The sequence below is a fragment of the Nannospalax galili genome, unplaced genomic scaffold (assembly GCF_000622305.1).
Source record: "Nannospalax galili isolate Female #2095 unplaced genomic scaffold, S.galili_v1.0 scaffold760, whole genome shotgun sequence".
Taxonomy (NCBI): Eukaryota; Metazoa; Chordata; class Mammalia; order Rodentia; family Spalacidae; genus Nannospalax; species Nannospalax galili.
Window position 1 is genome coordinate 269,026 of NW_008347555.1, and position 21,571 is coordinate 290,596.

The 21,571-nt window shown below is 41.2% G+C and overlaps 1 protein-coding gene across 1 annotated transcript in view; it reads left to right on the plus strand.

The window, feature by feature from the left end:
• The window catches only part of Pfdn1 (prefoldin subunit 1), a 61,721-nt gene that overhangs the window by 25,224 nt on the left and 14,926 nt on the right, over positions 1–21,571 (plus strand). The window lies entirely within an intron of this gene.

The following is a 21,571-nucleotide window of genomic DNA, read 5'->3' on the forward strand; positions in this document are numbered from 1 at the left end:
CTGGTGCTTCAATGAGGAAAACACACTTTAAAAAAACCTACAGTAAAAGATAAGTTAGTAAAGCTTTAGGAAACTGGGGTTTGTTTTTATAGTTTTCTTACACATTAAGATGTTTGATAGGATATTCTTTTGGGGTTTTGGTGGAAGGTCTATACTTTTTGTACAAAAGGTTAGATTGGGCAAAAAGCTGCATTAAGATTTTAGAAGATGGGGGTGGAAAGCCTGTAGTAATCAGGTGGTTGTTATAGTCTGTTCTAGTCAAATTGTTTGTTTGTTTTTTTTTTTTTTTTTTTTTTTTGAGACAGAGCTCCTTGTAGCCCCAGCTGACCTGGAACTCGCCATGTAGACCAGGCTGGCCTTGAACTCAGAGATCCGCTTGCTTCCCAAGTGCTGGGACCAAAGGTGTACGCCACCACATCTGGCTACTTTACTTTTTATTTTATGTGTATGCGTGTATTGCCTGCATATAGGTAAGTGCACCCGTGTTGTGCAATGCCTGCAGAGGTCAGAGAGGCTGTCAGATCCCCTAGAATTGGAGTTACGGACAGTTGTTAGCTGCCATGTGGGTACTGGGATTCGAACCTGGGTCTTCTACAAGAATAACCAGTGTTCTTAATTGTTGAGCCATCTCTCCAGCTCTACTTTACTTTTTGCTACTATATATTGATAGTTTTGTTCCTCCAGCCTGAAGCTACTTGTGCAAGCATGTACACATTAATTGTAAAATTTTCTTTATTTCATATTTTTCTTTTTTCCTTTAGTCCTTTTGAAACAGGGTATCCCTCTAGTCCCAAGCTGCTCTGTAATTCTATATAGACAGGCTGGCCTTGAACTCACAGAGATCCTTCTGCCTCTGCCACTTCAGTGCTGGGATTAAAGGTGTGCACCACCACGCCCAGCTCTGTTTCTGATTTTTCTTCTGCTTATTCAGTTGATGAGAGATGTGTGGTATCTTCCTCTGTAAGGGTTTCTATAAGTACTTCTTTGTTCCATCAGTTTAGTGGGCACTGAGAATCCCTGTGTATAAACTCATTGTTACTATATGCACAGAATTTTAGGAATTTCTCAGCTCTTTGAAGAGAACATTCCACTGATTTCTGGCAGCCATTATTGCTGTAAGAAGTCATATGTCACTCTAATTGTTGTTAATTTGTCTTTTTTTTCTTGCTGCTGCTAATAGTTGCTTTTCTGTGATTTGTGGTTTGTCTGGAATGTGGACACTTTTGTACATTCTCTCTTGTTTTAGGCCCGTGTATGTACTGTTTTGCTGCCTCTTTCCCTTCTATATCTAACAGGGTTACCACTCTTTCCACCATCCTGTTTAGTAAGGAGGTGGGGCTGGAGAGGTGGCCCAGTGGTTAAGAGCACTGACTACTCTTGCAGAGGACCTGGGTTTGATTCCCAACACACACATGGCAGCTACTTACTGTCCTTAACTCCAGTTTCAGGGGAATCTGAAGCCCTCTTCTGACATCTGCAGCATTGCATGACACAGCTGCACTCACATACATGCAGGCAGTATGCTCATACACATAAAATAAAAATAATAAAATATTTTTTAAAAAAGAAAGAGTAAGGAGGCAATCCAGGGCCTTCTGGCCTCTGGCTTAATGCCACTTCTGATATGAAATGTTACAGTCTCTAGGTTATTTAAACACTTCTAGCTCAGGCTGTAAGTAAAACCCAAAAATTTCTGTAATGTTCTGACTTTCCCACCATAATGACACTTTGGGTCAGACAGTGGTTTCTGAAATCAGAACTGTGATGAGAGGACTGGAGAGGAGTGCCTGTGACACATTCTGCACTTGGCTTGGTTCTGATGTGATGCCAGCATGTTTTGGAGGAAATCCCATGATTGAGGAAATTTTACTCTGCCTATCAAGGGTGATTTTTTTTTTTTCATAACATATGTTGTACTTGGACAGATGTCCAGTTTTGCTTTATGTCTTTCAGTATTTGAGCTGGCTTTGGTTGTGTGATGGGACCTGTCTTTGGAGGTCACTAGAATGCATGTTGTAGATCCAGCTCAGCTGCTTGCACAGCTCAGGTTTTGAATCCATTAAAATTTTAGTCAAATTATTTATTTTGTAATGAGATATATTATTTATAGAAATATGTATTAAATAATATATAGTCTAATTAATAATTGCAGAGCGAATACCTGTAATAACTATAAGACTGAGAAATAAATATGGGTAAGACACCAGAGCCACTGGGTCATGATTTTTTTTTTAGACAGGGTCTCCACGTAGCCCTAACTGACCTAGAACCGGCTATGTAGACCAGACTGGCCTCTATCTCACAGAGATCCACCTGTCTCTGCCTCCCAAGTGCTGGGATTAAGGGTGTGGGCCACTGCACCTGGCCTCCTGATTTTGGACTTTACGAAAAAATTGCTTTCTTGTTGCCTTTTTTTTTTTTTTTTTTTTTTGCTTAGTATATGTAAAGTACCTGTTATCTGAGCTTGTGATTTATTCATTTTCCTTGCTGTCTAGTATCACATTATAGACAAGTACTAGCAGACAGTCCGTTTTTATCCTTACTAGATCTTGGAGTGTACAGTCTGTCTCATATTGTTGCTGTGGAGGGGATGCTGTCTTTTCAGAGATTACCCTCTGTCCTTACCTCAGAAGAATTTGAGTCCTGGAAAGAAATATAAAATGTCAGAAAAATTGACTCCAGGAATTCTCAACTTTCCATAGTAGCTAGAAAGCTGGACACTTATGTGTGTTATTCTTTTTTAGTTTCAAAATGTAAAGACAAGGTGCCAGCCTAATTTCTTTCCTGTGTTTTGACTTGGAATTTTGGGTCAAGTGGTATCCCTTATTGTTGCATAAATTGAGATTTCAGACATGAACAGTTACTTCTTCGTAGAGTTCATTTGCATTCTCTACATTTTTTTAAATGGTTGTTTATTCTAAAATAGTTTTTCTATTATTTAAGGCTGAAGTTGGGGGCTGGAGAGATGGCTCAGTGGTTAAGAGCACTGACTGCTCTTGCACAGGACCTGGGTTCGATTCCCAGCACCCACATGGCGGCTATGAACTGTCCTTAATTCCAGTTCCAGGGGAATCCAACACCCTCTTCTGATCTGCAGCATTGCACAACATGGGTGCTCTCATATACATGCAGACAATACACACATACACATAAAATAAAAATAATAAAATAATACTTAAAAAAAAAAAGACTGAAATTGGGCCAGGTATGATGGTGCATGCCTTTAATCCTAGCACTCAGTAAGCAGAAGCAGGTGGATCTCTGAGTTTGAGGCCAGCTTGGTCTACAAAGCCCTACTGTCTTAACAAGACAAAAAGAAAAAAAGACTGAAGCTAGAATCCCCCAAGTTTATAGTGACCTATACATAATCTCTATGTCCTGATGTCTTCAGGCTTAATGTAGCTGCAGAATCATTCTGTGTAGCTTTCAGAGTACCATAGGCATAGCCCTTCAAAGTCCATTGTGCTTTCTTTGGGGGGAGGTGTCAAATGTTCCCTTTATCAGTATTCTCAATGCCTGAGTGTATATGTGTTGTGATCTAGTTTATAAGATTTGCTCAGACATACACTTTGATACATTTCATATCCTTAGTAGAAATTGATCTGAGGAGAATTTAAATGTAAACAGTTTAAGTAGACTATTCCTTTGAACTGGATAGCCTTTCTTATCTCTCTGTAAAATACATTTTGGGGGAGTGGTCTTTTTGAGTCAGGGTCTCCTTATAGCCCCAGCTGGTGTGGCACTGGCTGTGTAGACCAGGCTGGCCTCGATCTCACAAGGATCCGCATGCTTCTGCCTCCCTAGTGCTGTGACTAAAGGCATGTGCCACCACGCCCTGCCTTCTCTAAAATACGTTTTACAGATATTTTGCTTACACCTTTGATTTACTCTGTTTCCTGATCATTGTCTTACAGATATTTTGCTTACACCTTTGATTTACTCTGTTTCCTGATCATTTGTCTTCATTTTATGATTAAGGTGAAAGACTTGAAGTAATTGAATTTGCATTGCAATTAGCCCAGAAAGCACCTTCTTGAATTTTGATTCAGTTTTTCTTTTCTTCATGGGTACAGTTGTAGGGTGTTTTGCTTCCCTTCTTGGAATACTTGTATCCTCACCAGACTATCCTTTTGAATGCTTCAGAGAATTATTGACCTTAACCTTCATTGTTACATGCTTTACATGGTGTTAGCTTTTTGTGTCCAATCATAAATACACGTCCTTAGTCTGTCCTTCTTGTGTCTGAGGTTTCTTCAGATCATTTTTAGGCTGTCTAGAGTATTATTTCTTTTAGATTTTGAATTTTTTATGTTAATTGGTATCTCCTTGCTCTCATAACTACATGATAAGGAGAAATTAGTGTACTTTTACTTACCCTAGATTCTCTTTCCCGTCAGTCACTGTTCTCATATCCTAGGTGTCCTCCAACTTAAAGTAAAAGATACTGATAAAGTGAAGTGCACTGCCCATCTGCAATCTTAGCATTCTGGAAGGCAGAGACAGGTGGATCAGAAGTTTAAGGTCTGCCTTTACTACATAGTGAGTTTCAGACCAGGCTACATGAGATCCTGTCACAGGCAGACAGACATACAGACAAAAAGATACTTGTTAGGAAAAGCAACATTGTTCAGTGTTCACTGTGAAGAAGGCCCTACCTGTATTACAGAGCATGTTGCACATGTCAGCTTAAAAGAACAAACTCAGGATGGAGAGGTGGCTCAGTGGTTAAGAGCACTGACTGCTCTTGCAGGGGACCCAGGTTCAATTCCCAGCACCCACATGGTAGCGAACAACCAACTGTAACTCCAGTTCCAGGGGATCTGACACCTTATTCTGACCTCCTCAGACATCGCAGGACATGGGTGCACTTACACACATGTAGGCAGTACACTCATACATAAAATAAAAATAATAATTTTTTTAAAGAACAAAACTCAGTAAACTGAAATTTGAGCCATAGAAATCTCCATGTTTGCTAGATTTTTCAGCAGAGCCTTTATTCTTCAGTTCCTAATTTTTAAAAGCTTTCTGTTTATTTTTTTATTTTTTTATTTTATTTCTTAAGGAAGCCCCATTATGTAAACCCATTCTGGCCTTCAACTCACTGTCCTCTTGCTTTAGCCTGGAATCTCACACATATGCTACCATACTTGCTGATAATACTTATTTTTTCTTTCTTCTTTTAAAATTTTACCTTATTTTTAATTCTGTGTATGCATATGTATGTATATGGGTATGTGCATGTGACTTCAGATGTCTGTGAAGGTGTGGATCCCCTAGAGATAACGTAACGGAGTTGTGAGCCACCTGAAGTAGGTTCTGAACTGAACTCCGGTCTTCTGCAAGAGCAGTAAGGGCTCTTAACTGCTGAAACAATTCCAGCCCCAATAATGTTTCTTGATTCCAGTTCTTGCTGTATTCTAGGCCTTAGTTTCCTCATCTGTAAAATGAGACAATTGGATTAGAAGATCTCTAGGGTCACATCACACTGATCACTTTTCTTACCATTATAATCTTATTCTTTTTCTGAATTCATCCTTGAAGAGCAAAAAGTACTCTTTCACATCGGAGCATTGTGCCCTTACTCTGCAGAGTTAATTGCAACTCTGCTTTTAAGCTAAAACAAAGCTACTTGTCTACATACAGCTTTGCCTTCTAACTGCAGTAGATGGCAACATCTCCTTTCATATCTTTCTAGTAGTCACTTAAGTTAGAGATGCGCTTTTGATGGCTGAAAGCAGTTTGTACTAGCCATTACCAGTTGTTAAGGTTTATTATTTTTATTTATGTGTATGAGTGTATTACCTGCAAGTATGTAAGTGCACCTGTGTGTGCATTGCCCTTGGAGGTCAGAAGAAGGAATCAGATACTCTGGAACTGGAGTTATGGATAGTTGTTAGCCACCATGTGAGTGTTGGGAACTGAACCCCCAAGAACCAGTGCTCTTAACCATCTATCTCTTCAGTCCCCCAAAATACATACTTTTAGATAGAGCTACGGTGCTAACATATTAACTCCACATATGAAATTGCATACGCAAAAAGACATCCTTTTATTAATTTGTAGTATTTTATACTGTTTTTTAAAATACATGATTCTTAGACTATTGGTATGTATGTCCCTATGCTCAACAAATGTCTGTAAAGGATTACATTTCTTTGAATGTACATGAGCATTTTATAAACTATCTTGTTAATTTATATATAAAATGCATTCTATGAATTTTAATTAGTTGATGCAGACAGCTGTATTCTTTCTTGCTGCTTTACCATTTTTATTTAAAATTTTCTTTTTGCTGGGGTTGGAGAGATGGCTCAGTGGTTAAGAGTACTGACTGCTCTTGCAGAGGACCTGGGTTCGATTCCCAGAACCCACAATGACGTCTATGAACCGTCCTTAACTCCAGTTCCAGGGGAATCCAAAGCCCTCATCTGACCTCTGTGGCATTGCACGACACAGGTGCACTCACATACATGCAGGCAATACTTCATGTACATAAAATAAAAATAATAAAATATTTTAAAAAATTTTCTTTTTGCTATATTTATAAATAGAATGTCTAGGAATGATGCTGTGTTGCTAATTATGATTAGATGGAAGAGTCTTTCCAATCTCACTTTGTCTTCCTTCAAACAAATCTCTCACCTGCCACCAGCAGGTGAATTCCATCACTCTTCACGAAACCATTCTTTCCGGCACATGATCATCTTGTGAAGGAGTTTTTCTGAAATGAACACAGCTATTTTGCACTCCTAACTTTTTTGTAAAACAATTTAATTTATTTGCTTCTGCTTTTGTTTTGCTTTTGTTTTTGAGACAGAGTCTCATGTAGCCCAGGCTGGCATCAAACTTAGTATAGCTTAGGCTGGCCTTGACTCTTGATTCTTCTGCCTTCCTCTCCCCAGTGCTAGCATTGCAGAGGTATGTCACCACACCGGCTTCTGCTTTTGTTTTTAAGAAAACAAATATGAGAGTGGAACAGTACTCTAGCTCAGGAAACCTTATCAGTTTCCATTGGTGTTTTATACTGCAGTACTGTTTTTATATGTGACTCTAAAGACTCAAACTGTGTGATGCTGTAAAGACATGGAAAATGATTCTTAGGGTTGGAGGAAGTAATTTTCCCCCCCTCTGCTAGTATCTGATAATCCCCCTCCCGTTAGCTATTCTAGGCATATTTAGTTGTCAGGCGTTGTCAGACTAAAGTACTAAAAATAACAAATAAGGGGGAGGCTATTGTAAGGCCAGCTCTTGCTGCTGTCTAATCTGTTTAATTTAGTTCATAGGGAGAAATGGCAGAAGGAAAAGGGTGCCTTTCTCATTGAATGGATTTTTTGTTTAAAGTGCTGACAAAAACATTGTTTGAGCTCTCCCTTTTCCCAAACCCCTTAGGGCTTGAATACCCACATCCATTTTAGTGGGGAGCCAGAGCCTGGGGCTCAGAAAGCTACTCTGATTCACTGGGTGTGCTACAGATTAACCAGGAAATTGTGGTCTTTTGCTTATGTTTTAATGTGCTTTTTGACAGTGGAAATGTACAGTGACTGTGAGAGAGAGAGAGAGAGAGAGAGAGAGAGAGAGAGAGAACATGGACAAATGCGTAGTTTGAAATGGAGTCAATGTATAAATAAAGAAATGTACTTAGTACTCTGTTCTAACCCAGTGTTTTTTGTTTTTAATATTTATTTTATTTATTGGGAACTGGAGAGATGGCTCAGTGATTAAGAGCACTGGCTGCTCTTGAAGAGGACCCAGGTTCGATTTCCAGCACCCACATGTCAGCCAACAACCATCCGCAGCTCCATTCCCAGGGGCTCTGACTCCCTCTTCTGACCTCTGCGGGCATTGCATGACACGGGTGCACATACATGCAGGCAATACACTCATACACATTAAAAAATAATAATAAGCTGGGGGTGGTGGCATACACCTGTATTCCCAGCACTTGGGAGGCAGAGGCAGGCAGATCTTTGTGAGTTCAAGGCCAGCCTGGTCTACATAGTGAGTTCCAAGACAGCTTGGGCTACAGGGAGACCCTGTCTCAAAAAAAAAAAAAAATAATAATAATAAAAATCACAAAATAAAAAAAAAAAGAAAGAAAGGAAGAAAAATCACCTACCTACCTCAGTGGAGGGTTTTAGGAAAGACTGTTGCATTATACAGGTGAGAGATGTTGGCAGCTTGGACCAGGATGGTGGCAGTTGAGATGGACAGATTAGATAGATTTAGAGGAACAAAGAAGATGATTGGGTGTAGGAGTGAAAGAGAAGAGGCAATATGGCTGGCATTTGGACCTGTGAGCACAGAACTATGTCTCTTCCCCCTGTATGTAACATTCATTTCCTTGTTGGCGAGGTCTGGGACAGCCTCAGAAGGGGCATTCTCTGGCTTTGAAGTTCAGTTTGAATTTTTTTATTTGTTTTTTTGTTTTGAGACAGGGTCTCAGGTAGCTCAGGCTGATCTTCAAGCTCACTATGTAGCTGAAAATAACCTTGAACTTCTAATCTCTGGTCTCCACCTCTCAAGTACTAGTATTATAAGCATGTGCCAAAACACCCAGGTGATTGATTGGAATTTTGCTTGATGGAGCTGAGGCAGAGGAGAGGACATTTAAAATCAAAGATGACGTGGGCAGAAGTGTTAAATGGAATGTAGTGCCGGGGTGGGATGCGAGGCTGGCAAGGTCTGAGAGAGCTGAAGTTAAATGAATGGCTAGCATTACTTTGACTCACTTTATCTGACTGCTAATTTTGAGCAAGTAGCTTTTCCCAGAGTCAATGGATTCGTTCAATGTGCTTTGCATATAGCATTCCATGTGTGCTGGGATCCATAGAGAGTATTTTGCTGTAGACATTCCACATGTTTATAGGAACAGATGTACTATTGCTAATTCATAGGTCAGTGTTTCCTAATCAATTTTGAAGTTTCAAATCTAATTTTAGGGGACTGGAGAGATGGCTTAGTGGTTAAGAGCACTGGTTGCTCTTGCAAAGGATCTGGATTTGATTCCAGCACACTAGGTGACTAACAACTGATTATAACTTGGATTCCAGGGGATACAATGCCCTCTTCTGCCCTCCATGGGCATTGCATGCATGGGTACGCTTACATGCATGTAAGCAGAACACTCATATACATAGAGTAAAAATAAATAAATTTAAAACTAGTCTTAAAAGCAAATTGAGGTAGAGAGATCATAAATTTGAGGCCAGTCAGGGCTGCATAATGAATTTTGGGTTAGCCTTGGCTATATAGTGAGACTGTTCTACCCTGTGTATCCCCTCCCCTCCAAAAAAATAAAATAAAATTGGAAGTTTGGTTTGGGACATGTTTTGTTTGAGATAACTTTTAGACATCCAAGGCAAATAGTTCCATGGATTAAAATAGAAGTCTAAGTGCAGTAAAGTTAGAAATTGTTAGAATCAATTTAGAATCAAAAGTTAGAATCAAGGGCTGGTAAGATGGCTCAGTGGGTAAAGGTGCTTGCCACTAAGGCTGCTGACCTGAGTTTGATTATCAAAGGATCAAGAAGGATTCCCCAAGAGGATTAGAAGTTCAGGGTCAGGGCTGGAGAGATGGCTCAGCAGTTAAGAACACTGGTTGTTCTTGCAGAAGACCCAGGTTTGAATCCCAGCACTCACATGGCAGCTAACAACTGTCCATAACTCCAGTTCCAGGGGATCCAACGGCCTCTTCTCTCCTCCACAGGCATTGCACAACACGGGTGTACTTACCTATATGTAGGCAATACACTCATACACATAAAATAAAAATAATAAGTAAAATATTTTAAAAAATATTTAAGGGTCATCCTTGGGTACATAGTTTGAGGACTAGCCTGGGCTTCCTGAGACCCTGTCTCAAAACAAAATAAAAACCCAAGTTGACCCATGTGGTGGAAGAAAGAACGGACTCCTTCAAGTTGTCTTTTGACCTATAGACACAAACACACACACACGTTTGGTTTTTAAAAAGAATTGTCGCTGGGCGTGGTGGCACGTGCCTTTAATCCCAGCACTTGGGAGGCAGATCTCTGTGAGTTCAAGGCCAGTCTGGTTTACATAGCAAGTTCCGGGCCAGCGGGGGCTATGGGGAGACCCTGTCTCAAAAAGACCAAAAAATAAATAGAGATAGATAGATAGATAGATAGATAGATGATAGATAGATAGATAGATAGATAGATAGATAGATAGATATAGATATTGTCTCAAGAGGCTAGGGTGTGTAGCTCAGTGGTAGAATATATTCTGAATACATGTGAAATAGTCCCTAACATACAAACAACAAAAGAATTATCTATAAAATTTCAACTTACAGATAGTGTTGAAAAATACAGAGCTGGTTTAATCAAAAGGATAGCTGGATGTGGTAGTTCATGTCTATAATACCAGTACTTAGACTGAGGCAGGAGGATTTCGAGTTTCAAGCCAACGGAGTTGGGGAGGTGGGTGTCAGGGTCAGGGTTCAGGCGCTGGGTTACTACAGTGAAAGTAAAGTTCCTTACAGAGGTGTGTGTGCTCTGATTCCAGAGAGTGATTCCAAATTATGTGAATTTCCACTGTGGGTGAGCCTCTGGTGAGAAGGATCTCTGCTGAAGGCTGGGGGCCAGCACCCTCCATGGTGAGAGGGCTGATTTTTCATGTACTCGATAGAAGCAGGGGCTTTCAATTTTGTTGTTTTGTTTTGTTTTGGGGTTTTGTAGTGCTGGGAATTAAATTTAGGGCCTCCCAGAGGGTAGGCAAATGCTCTACCATTGAGCTGTGCTCCTAGCCTCAGGCTGTAGAGTTTTAGTCTCAAGTTGCAAGTACCTTTTGTGACCCTAGAGTTAGCCAGTCCCAGTTGGTTGAGGAAAATGGGATTGCTCTTGGGAGGGAATGTAGAAGGTTAGGGCTGACATCAGATTAGCTTCTGAGCTGAGTGTGTTGAGTGTGTGTTAGCCTACATGTAGGTGTTAGTGAACCCATGTTATGAAGTGCGTGCGGATGCCGAAAGAGGGTGTCAGATCCCCTGGATCTGGAGTTGTAGACTGTTGTTAGCCACCATGTGGGTGCTGGGAACTGAACTCAGGTCCTGTGCAGTAGCAGCCTAGTGCTCTTAACTGCTAAGCCATCACTCCAGTCCTTCTTTAGGGGTTCTTTAGGGGCCTTTTAGCCTTCAGAATGGGGAGGCATGTTTCATTTTGACAATGGAAGTGCCCACCTCCCTCACATTTTACTGAAGATACCATAAATAATATGGCAAGGTTTTTTTTTTGGTTTGTTTGGTTGATTTGTGTTTTGAGATAGGGTCTCACTTTGTAGCCCAAACTGGGCTTGAACTTGCCACCCTCCTCAGCTTCTCAAGTGCTGAAATCAGGCATTTGCCAGCACACTTAACAAAGCAGAATTTCTTGTCTCACATGCTTGAAAAAAACCAAAGATTTTTCTCCCTGTATACAGTTACATGTACACATGCATACTTTTCTTTGAGATTCAAGTATACTTGAATACCCATAGAATAATGCCTTAGCTTAATAGGTTCTTACCTATTATGAACCCTCAAGTCAGATGAATATAAACTTGAACTCTAATTCTGTCGCTTGCTACTTACTATCTTGGGTCAGTTAGTGCTGCTAAGCCTGAACACTCTTCTGTAGATCTGTAGAGAGGCAGCCTCATCTTTTTTTTTTTTTTGAGACAGGGTCTCCCTGTAGCCCCAGCTGGCCTGAAACTCACTATGTAGATCAGGCTGGCCTTGAACTCACAGAAATCTGCCTGCCTCTGCCTTCTGGGTACTGTGATTACAGGCATGTGCCACCATGCCCGGCTTTCATCTTTTTAAAAAGACATTTTATTTATTATTTTTATTTTATGTGTATGAGTGTATTGCCTCATGTATGTGGATGTACTGTGTCATGCAGTGCTGCGGAGGTCAGACGAGCGCCTCGGATTCCGAACTGGAGTTAAGGATTGTTCATAGCTGCCATGTGGTGCTGGGAATCAAACCTGGGTCCTCTGCAAGAGCAGTCAGTGCTCTTAACTGCTGAGCCATCTCTCCAGCCCCAAAAGACAGTCTACTTATATTATTGATGAAGATTAGTTGAAGGAGATAGCTTAAGGTGCAGCAATAATGTGGTTTCTGATATAGTTATGCATATAGATAGAAGGGTGGGACAATCACAGGTCTCTGTAGAGCAGACAGAAGTTGTCAAGCTTAGAAGGAAAATGTGTAGCTTTGTGAGTGAGTCTCCCATGCCAAGTTTATAGCTCATGGAAATGGATGAAGAAGGTAAGTGTGTCTTCCTTATAAAAAGCACCTGTCTTTAACTTCATATATGTAAATTGCTTAGTTCTATGCCTTGCACACGGTAAATACTAAGTGCAAGATTTTATTGTTTGCATATGGTATGTGCCCAGCAGCTGTTTATTGGTATTACCATCAAGTGTTTTTATAAGAGTATTTTTTAATTGAAAAAAAAATCAAGACACGAGTATTTAAAAGTTAAATTAGCAAACACCTGTGGTTTTTATATACCTATAGGGATGTAACTGTTCTGGGTTTGGTTACCAGTACCACATAAATCAGGTGTGGTGGTACAGGCTAATCCCAGCACTCAGGAAGAGGATCAAGGTTGGCTACATAGTGAGTTTGAGGCCAGTCTGGGATATGCCTCAACAGACAAACAGATGCTCATGTGTTCATCACCCAGAATTAACAAATGTCAACTTAAAATTTTTTTGGTATGTGGTACTGGGGATTGAACCCAGGGCCTTGCACATGCTAGGCAAACTCTCAGCCACTGAACTATACTCCAGCTTCAGTACTTTGTAGTATTTACTATGGGATTGACTTTTATAAAAACAAAATAATTTTGGTGAAACTGAAGTCTTCTTTATAATACCATTGCTGTTTATTAGAAGCAACTGCTGTCAGGAATTTGGTGTCATCCCTCCTTTCCATGTTGTAGATGCACTTTATATTGGCAGCTGGCATGTTTACATTGTTCAACAGCTCGAATTTTTCACTTAGCAGCTATTCCTATGTAAATATACAACCTATTGATTTAAAACTATTGTAGTGAATTCCATAAGAAATGTAAGATGTAATTTTCTATATTTTATTTGGAGGGTTCATTGTTGATAGATTCAGTATATCCCACGTAAGTGTGGCAAAAGGGCCTGACTCCTCTGAGAAGCGTACACTTATGGGGGCCTGGAGAGATGACTCAGCGGTTAAGAGCCCTGACTGCTCTTACAGAGGACTTGGGTTCAATTCCCAGCACCCACATGGTGGCTAACAACCATCTGTAAGCCCAGTCCCAGGGGAATCCGACCCCTTCTTCTGACCTCTGAGGGCATTGCACGACACGGGTGCTCTTACACACATGCAGGCAATACACTCAAACACATAAAATAAAAAAATAATAAATAAAATATTAAAAAAGAAGCATACACTTACATAGCCATTGTTGGTGGGGCTAAGTTGATGGGCTGAGGTTGTAAACACCAGTGTTACCTCATACTCTTGTTCCCTAATAGCCATGGACTTGGGGGGAATCATCTCATGAGCTGGTGTTTTGGAAGTAGAGAACCACATGTGCTTTGTAGGGCTAGTGTCAGAGAAAGAAAGAGGGATCAGAATGGGAACCCAGGATTGCTGGTTCTAGACTCCAGTCACTCACTCTGCCATTCACGTTGACTCTGAAGAAATGGAGTCTTTTAAAACATTTGTTTATGGGTGGGCGGGGGTGGGCCGTGTGCTGTGGGACATATGTGGACATCAGAGGACAACCTGTGGAAGTTGGTTTCTTCTTCCACCATGGGGGTTCTAGCAATTGAACTCAAGTTGTCAAGCTTGGCAGCAACCCACTGATTCATCCTGAGAGCCCAAGAAATGAGACTCTGACTGGGTGTGGTGGTGCATGCTTTTATATCCCACTCTTGAAGCAGAAGCAGGTGGATCTCTGTGAGTTCCATGCCAGTCTGGTCTACATAGTGAGACCTTATCTCAAAAAAAAAAAAAAAAAAAAAAAAGAGAGAGAGAGAGAAAGAGAAAGAAATAAAGGGGAATTCTTTTTTAAAAGAGACTTAAGATTTATCTGTTTTAAGCAAATTTTATTTATTCATTTATTTTTATTTTATGTGTGTTTTGCCAGCATGTATGTAAGTGCACCTGTGTCACACAATGCCTGTGGAGGCCAGAAGAAGGTGTTGAGTCCCCTAGAACTGGAGTTACATATGGATATTAGCTACCATGTCAGTGCTGAGAACTGAACGTAGGTTCTTTGCAAGGTCAACCAATGCTCTTAACCATTGAGCCATCTCTCCAGCCCTAAGATTTATCTGTTTGTATTTTATGTGTATGAGTGTTTTGCCTGCATGTATGTAAATGCTCCATTTCCATGCCTGAGGCCTGTGGAGGCCAGAAGAGGGCATTGGTTCCCCTGGAACTATAGCTACAGATGGTTGTGAGTTGCCATGTAGGTGCTGGGGACCAAACCCTGGCCCTCTGCAGGAGCAGCCAGTGCTCTTAAGCACTAAAACTAAACCATTTCTCCAGCCCCAGAAATAGGGATTCTTTTGGGGGGGGGTGTCTTTTTGAGACAAGGTCTCCCTGTAACCACAGCTGGCCTGGATTTGCTATGGAGACCAGGCTGGCCTTGAAATAAGAGATCTGCCTATCTCTGCCTCCCGAGTGCTGGGATTAAAGGCATGTGCCACCATGCCCGGCTTGAAATGGGGGTTCTTATGAAATGCATGGATACTCTGAGTTGCTGGGCTTTTTTAAGATTTGTGGTCCTTGGGCTGGAGAGATGGCTCAGCGGTTAAGAGCACTGACTGCTCTTGTAGAGGACCTGGGTTCAATTCCCAGCACCCACATGGCAGCTACGAACCATCCTTAATTCCAGTTCCAGGGGACACTGAAGCCCTCTTCTTCTGACCTCCATGGCATGGAGGTCACTCACATACATGCACTCACATACATGCAGGCGATACACTCGTATACACATAAAATAAAAATAATAAAAAAATATTTTTAAAAATTTGTGGTCCTTTTATGAAATGATAACCCTCCTAAAACACCAACTCTGAGTAGGGATTAGGAATAGGGTTTACATGGCTTGGCATCTGGGGGTTGAGGAAAGGGCAAAATGAAAACCACTCCTTGAATCATGTTTGCATAGAGAATGTGCCAAGGACTCTTTTATTACTCCAGTGTCATTATGAATTTAATTGGTGTTATGTCAGCTACTTAGATCAGAGCTAATAGCATATGAAACTCCAATCTGTTTACACTAGTTCCATGGTAACTTGGTGGGTGTGGAGTTGGGGAGAAGTAACCGCTGTGACGTTTGGTCTGTTAAATGATTTCATCATGGTGTAAGCTCTGTATCAGCCATCCTGGACAGAGAAGTGGGTGATGTAGACCTGACCTCTCGGTGCTCCTCAGAACACTTGGCTGTGAACAAAGGTCATAATTGCTTAGAAATTTAACTTAGAGACAGAGAACAGTGTTTTCTTGGGTGATACTGACAGGTATAACTGTGAGCTTTCCCTTTTTCCTTAATGAAGAGAGTGCCAAAGCTTCTGGGAAGCTTTATAAATAGCCCTTTGATATGGGAGCGGGTTTGTAATTCTCCAGTTCTGCCCTCTGCTGACCCACACAAATCAGCCCAGGCGGTGCCCGTGAGTCATACATCTGTGCTTGCAGCTCTTGCTTGTTTTCACTGTCTCCAGGTCCTTTTATGGGTTTCCGGTTGCCATATCTCTATTTTTTTAGTTATACAATATATTAACTTGATTGGAAAGTAGTGATGTGATCACGTAGAAGTTTCCTTGCCTTTGTGCATTGGCTCTCAGTGTTCCTTATTAACTCAGTTTAAATGTTTAGTGCTTCTATGACATTAAAATTAGTTTTCATAAGTTAATTATATCTGTTTGTTTCACCCTGGTCAGTCTGCGTGTGTTTTAGCGAAGGCTCTGGGAAGGCTTCGGGTTGGTTGGAGTCCAGCTGGGGGGTCATTCCGTAGGGACTTCTTTGTGCACCTGTTTTCAGATGTAGCACTTTGGCGTCATCTTTCCCTCTGTGGTACAGCATTTTGAGAAGAATAGTTTTTTTTTTTTAATTAAGTTTAAATTAATATAATAATCGTCAGTATTGAATAACATTTACCACTGTCAGATTCTAGAACATTTTTGTCACCTTCCCAAACTGTTCGTGCTTGTCCATTAAACATTTACAACCCATCCTGTCTTTCCCACATCTGTAACACACGGCACACATTAATCTATTTTCTGTCTCTCTGAATTGCCTGTTTTTAAAATATTTTTATTACATTTAAATTTATTTTATGTGTGTGCAAGTATGTGTATGTATGAAAGTCAGAGGACTGTTTGCTCTTTCCTACCATGTGGGTCCCAGGGATCAAATTCAGATTGTTAGGCTTGGTAACAAGCCTTTACCTGCTGAGCCATCTTGCTAGTCCTAGATTGATTGTTATTGATAATCATATAACATGTGGCTTTTTGCATCTGGAATTTTTGGTTTAGCGTAATTGTTTTCAGAGTTTATCTGTGACATAGCATATATCAATACCTTATTACTCATTTTATCTGGATAATAATCCATTGTATGAACATTCCATGATTTCTTAACCATTCATGGATGTCTACATTGTTTCTGTTGTGAATAAGGCTGTAGTGAACAGTCACAGGTTTTCATTGGAATCACTGTTTTTGTTTCTCTTGGGTTTGTAGTTGGTGTGCAATTGCCAGGTCATATGTAATTTTGTTTTAGCTTCTTGAGTAACTTCCAAATTGTTTCTCATAGCATCTCCATTATTTTACATTCTCACCATCATATATGAGGTTCTCCATATCCTTTCCATACTTCTGCTCTGGTTTTAATTATAGACATCCTAATAGTGTCTTGCAGTGCTAGTGGATATTTGCATTGATGATACTTGCTTTTTTTTTTTTTGGTCTTTTGAAACAGGATTTCCTTGTAGCCCCAGCTGTCCTGGAACTCATTATGTAGACCAGACAGGCCTTGAACTCACAGAGATCCACCTGCCTCTGCCTCCTAAGTGCTGGCACTACAGGCATGTGCCACCACACCTGGCCTTGATACTTGAATTTTTGTAATAAATAATGATGCTGAACATCTTTTTTTATTTTTTTAAAAATTTTATGTATATGCGTGTATTGCCTGCATGTAGGTAAGTGCACCCGTGTCGTGCAATGCCCACGGAGGACAGAAGAGGCCGTCAAATCCCCTAGTACTGGAGTTTTGGACAGTTGTTAGCTGCCATGTAGATGCTGGGATTCAAACCTGAGTCTTCTGCAAGAACAACCAGTGTTCTTAACCACTGAGCCACCTCTCCAGCCCCATAAATAATGATGTTGAACATCTTTTCGTGTGCTTATTGGCCATTAATATGTTGTCTTGTTTATTTGTTTGTTTTTGAGACAGGGTCTCCCTGTAGCCCTCACTGACCTGGAATTCACTATGTAAACCATGTAGACCAGGCTGGCCTTGCTCTCACAGAGATCCGCCTGTCTCTCCTTCTGAAGTGCCAGGATTAAAGGTGTGCTCCACCATGCCCCAATAATATGTTTTGTTTTGTTTGTTTGTTTTTTGTTTTTTTTGTTTTTTTTTTTGTCTTTTTGAGACAGGGTCTCCCTGCAGCCCCAGCTGACCTGGAACTCACTATGTAGTCCAGGCTGGCCTTGAATTCACAGAGATCCATCTGCCTCTGCCTCCCAAGTGCTGGAATTAAAGGTGTGTGCCACCATGCCCAGCTAATGTCCTTTTAAAAAAAGAAAAAGGCCACACACCTTTAATCCCAGCATGTGGGAGACAGAGGCAGACAGATCTCTCTGAGTTCAAGGCCAGCCTGGTCTACAAAGAGAGTTCCAGGCCAGCTGGGGCTACAGGGAGACCCTGTCTCAAAAATACCAAAAAAAATAAAAAAAAATAAAAAAAGAAATACCTGTTGAAGTTCTTTTTTTTTTTTTAATTTTAATTCCATTTATTATGTGTGCTTGTGTGTATGTGTGTGGGTGTGCCCATTGGTGTGGAGGTCAGAGGACAGCATGTGCGAGTCAGTTCTTTCCTTCTGCCATATGAGCTCTGGCAATTGAATTCAGACTGCCTTGGTAGCAAGTGCTTTTACTGAGCCACCTCACTAACCCCTTTCTTTGTTTAAAAAAAATTGTTTTTTACGTGTGTGTGCCTGCTTGTCTGTTTGGGCACTACATAATACAGTGCCCATAGAAGCCAGAAGAAGGCATCAGATCCCCTGGTACTGGAGTTATGGGTGGTTGTGAGCTGCCTTGTGGGTGCTAGGACCTTAACCTAGGTCCTCTGGGAGAGTATCAACCTCTCTAGCCCCCCCTCCCATTAGCTTGTTTTTTAACTGCTCTTTTTGTTCTTGAGTTGTAAGAAAGCAGCAATTGTGGATTTACTTGGAACAGAGAGTAGGGCAAGACTGAGTCCCAGTTTTTGAGGCACATACATACCTGCCTGTGGGTTCTGCCCTCAAATGAGGTGAGTCAGGTGTATCTCCACTTCTAAGAATGCACAGTGTTGCCTTTACTTCCTCTCCCAGCCCCAGGCACACCCTTACTCCACCCTTTGCTTTACTGTGCCTTCTGGCCAAACTCTACTGTGAACACTTGATTTCTTGCTCTTCTTCTAATGCTAAAATAGATTAAAACTGATTCATAGGGCTTTTTTGTATTTTTAAAAATATTTTATTAGTTTTATTTTATGTATATTTGTGTATTGCCTGCATGTATGTGAGTGCACCTGTGTCATGCAATGCCGAGGAGGTCAGAAGAGGGTTTCGGATTCTCCTGGAACTGGAGTTGAGAACAGTTCATAGCCTCCATGTGGGTGCTGGGAATCAAACCTGGGTCCTCTGCAAGAGTAGTCAGTGCGCTTAACCGCTGAGCCATCTCTCCAGCCCTGTTTTTTTGTATTATTGATAGAGTGGCATTGTTGTTGTTGTTTTGAGACAGGGTTTTCCTTTAGCCACATTTGGCCTGGAACTCACTACGTAGACCAGGCTTGACCTTGATCCCACAGAGATGCGCCTGCCTCAGCCTCCCAAGTGGTGGAATTAACGGTATCTGCTACCACACCCAATTGCATGTGTGTGACTTTTGAGGCTCATTTGTGACACTTAATATCAGCTAATTTTCTTTCATAGAAATTTGGGGTCAGCTCTCAAGTTAGAAGATACAGAAATTGAATGTAGCACTTCTCACTCCACCTTCTGCCACAGCTTGCCCTCCCTCCCTCCTTCCTCCCTCCCTCCTTCCTCCTTTCCCTCCTTCCTTCCTTCCTTCTTTCCTTCCTTCTATTTTATTCTTTTTTTTTTTTTTTTTGATGTGTGTTCCAAGCTGGCCTGGCATTCTGGAATCTCCTGTCGCAGCTTCCCTGAGTGCTGGGATTACAGGTATATGCCACCACACCAGGCTGCTCACCAGCCACTCCTGGGATGTGCTTGTCACTGTTGTTGTATGAACACAGCTAGTGATTTCTTTCTTTCTTTTTTTTTTTTAAATTGAATTTTTGTGTATTTCATATAGAAAATCATAGTTGTACCCCTCCCCCTTTGGCACCTTCCCATAGCTTCCCCAATGGAGTTCATACATTCTGTCATTTGTGTTAAGGCCTATCATGTAAAGTTAGTATCCCCAAATGTCCCTTAGTGCAAGTTCATCCACTGGGATCATGTCAGACTCCCTCCCTTTAAGAAGATCAGCTCTTCCTCTGGAGAGACGGCTCAACGGTTAAGAGCAGTGGCTGCATTGCAGAGGACCCGGGTTCGATTCCCAGCACCTACATGGCAGCTGTGAACAGTCCTTAACTCCGGTTCCAGGGGAATCTGAAGCCCTCTCCTGACTTCTGCGGCATTGCATGACACGGGTGCACTCCCATACACGCACTCATACACATAAAATAAAAATTATAAAATATTTAAAAAAATTTGTGTTTTTAAGTTTATTTTATTTTTTTAAATTTTTTAAAATTTAATAACCACATGATTAGAAGAAGCATTTTAGTACAGCTTTAACATATTTAGTAACACATTCCAGAGCAAGGATACATCTTTCAAAGGTGGCTGTAAATTTTTAGGTTCACAGTTGAATAATATAGTCATACAATATTGAACTCAAATATAAACTCTGTAAGACATAAAATTGAATGAGTTTTTACCCTTTAAAGAAGATCTCCATTTCATTTTAAGATATGCTGTTTTATGGTGTCACACAATTCCTGTGTATTCCATATTTGTGATTTCTTAAACTTTTCATAATCTTTGCCTGAGTGGTCTAGTTTATCCACTTTATCTTCCAGTCTTGATACTCGGTTTTCCATTTCATTCATCCTATTGGTGAGGCTTTCTGATGCCGTTTCTAATTGGCTTACTGAGTGTTTTACGTCCTTCTTCGTTTGAGTATTCTTCAATATTTCTAGCTCTTTTCTGAATTCATTCAGAAGTTTATCCCTATCTTCCTTCAGTTCTTTGGTTTCTTTGTTTGTGTGTTCTTTAAATTCACTGAATTCTTTCATCATGTTTATAATTGTTCTTTTGAGTTCCATGTCCTGCATTATCTCTAGGGGGTTCTCATTGTACTCCTCTAGAGGACTATTGGTATTTGGTGGGGATATGTTATTTTGGTTTTTCATGTTATTGTTTTTTCTCTGTGATTTTGACATGTGAATTTCTTTTGTAGTTTTTGATTCTTGTGTGAGACTCAAGTCTTCAAGTTTAGGTCTGTTCTTTTTGTAAACTTTATGTGTCTTTGTGGTTTACGTTTTGGGCATGAAAAGCTGGTTCATCTAAGCTTCTGGTTCTCTCTTTTGATTTTATATTGGAGTGGCCGGATTGCTTTTGTCTTCAGGAGTTCCCACAGAGGCCCAAGTCAGATGAGGATCAGATGCTCTTAGGCTTTCTCCTAAGGTCTGGATCCCTCCAGGAAAGATTTTTGCCTCAGGAATTTGGGGGTTGGACTGGCCTGGGAGCAGGGCCCAGGAAAGATTCTGGTCTAGGGTAGATGGTGGCCATGCCACCCAGAGATGCAAAGGGAGATGGGGGTGGGAAGAGGACTTAAGGGCTCCTGGGGGACTGCACTGAGGAACTGGGTTGGTCTGGATGCAAAGGATCAGGGAGTGGACAGGTCAGCCCTGCCGTCCAGGAAGGCGTCCAGGAAAGCGGCTGGCGGGTTGTATAGCCCAGGGAAGCAGAGGGAGGTGAGGGCAGGACCAGGCCTGGAGGGCTCTGTGGAGAGAGGCTGGTGGGTCATGCAGACCAGGGAAGCAGAGGGAGTTGAGGGTGGGGCCAGATCCAGAGGGCTCCTGGGGACCCCAGAAGGAACTGGGTTGGTCTGGGTGCAAAGGATCAGGAAGCAGTGGTGGTTCCCCCAGTGCCTCGGGTGCCAAAACAAGGAATGGGACAGGTCCCAGGTCTAGGGGACTCTGAAGCCCAGCCATTATTGCACCACAGGTGCACTCACATACATGTAGGCAATATATGCATACACATAAAAATAAAAATAATAAAATATTTTTCAAAAAGATT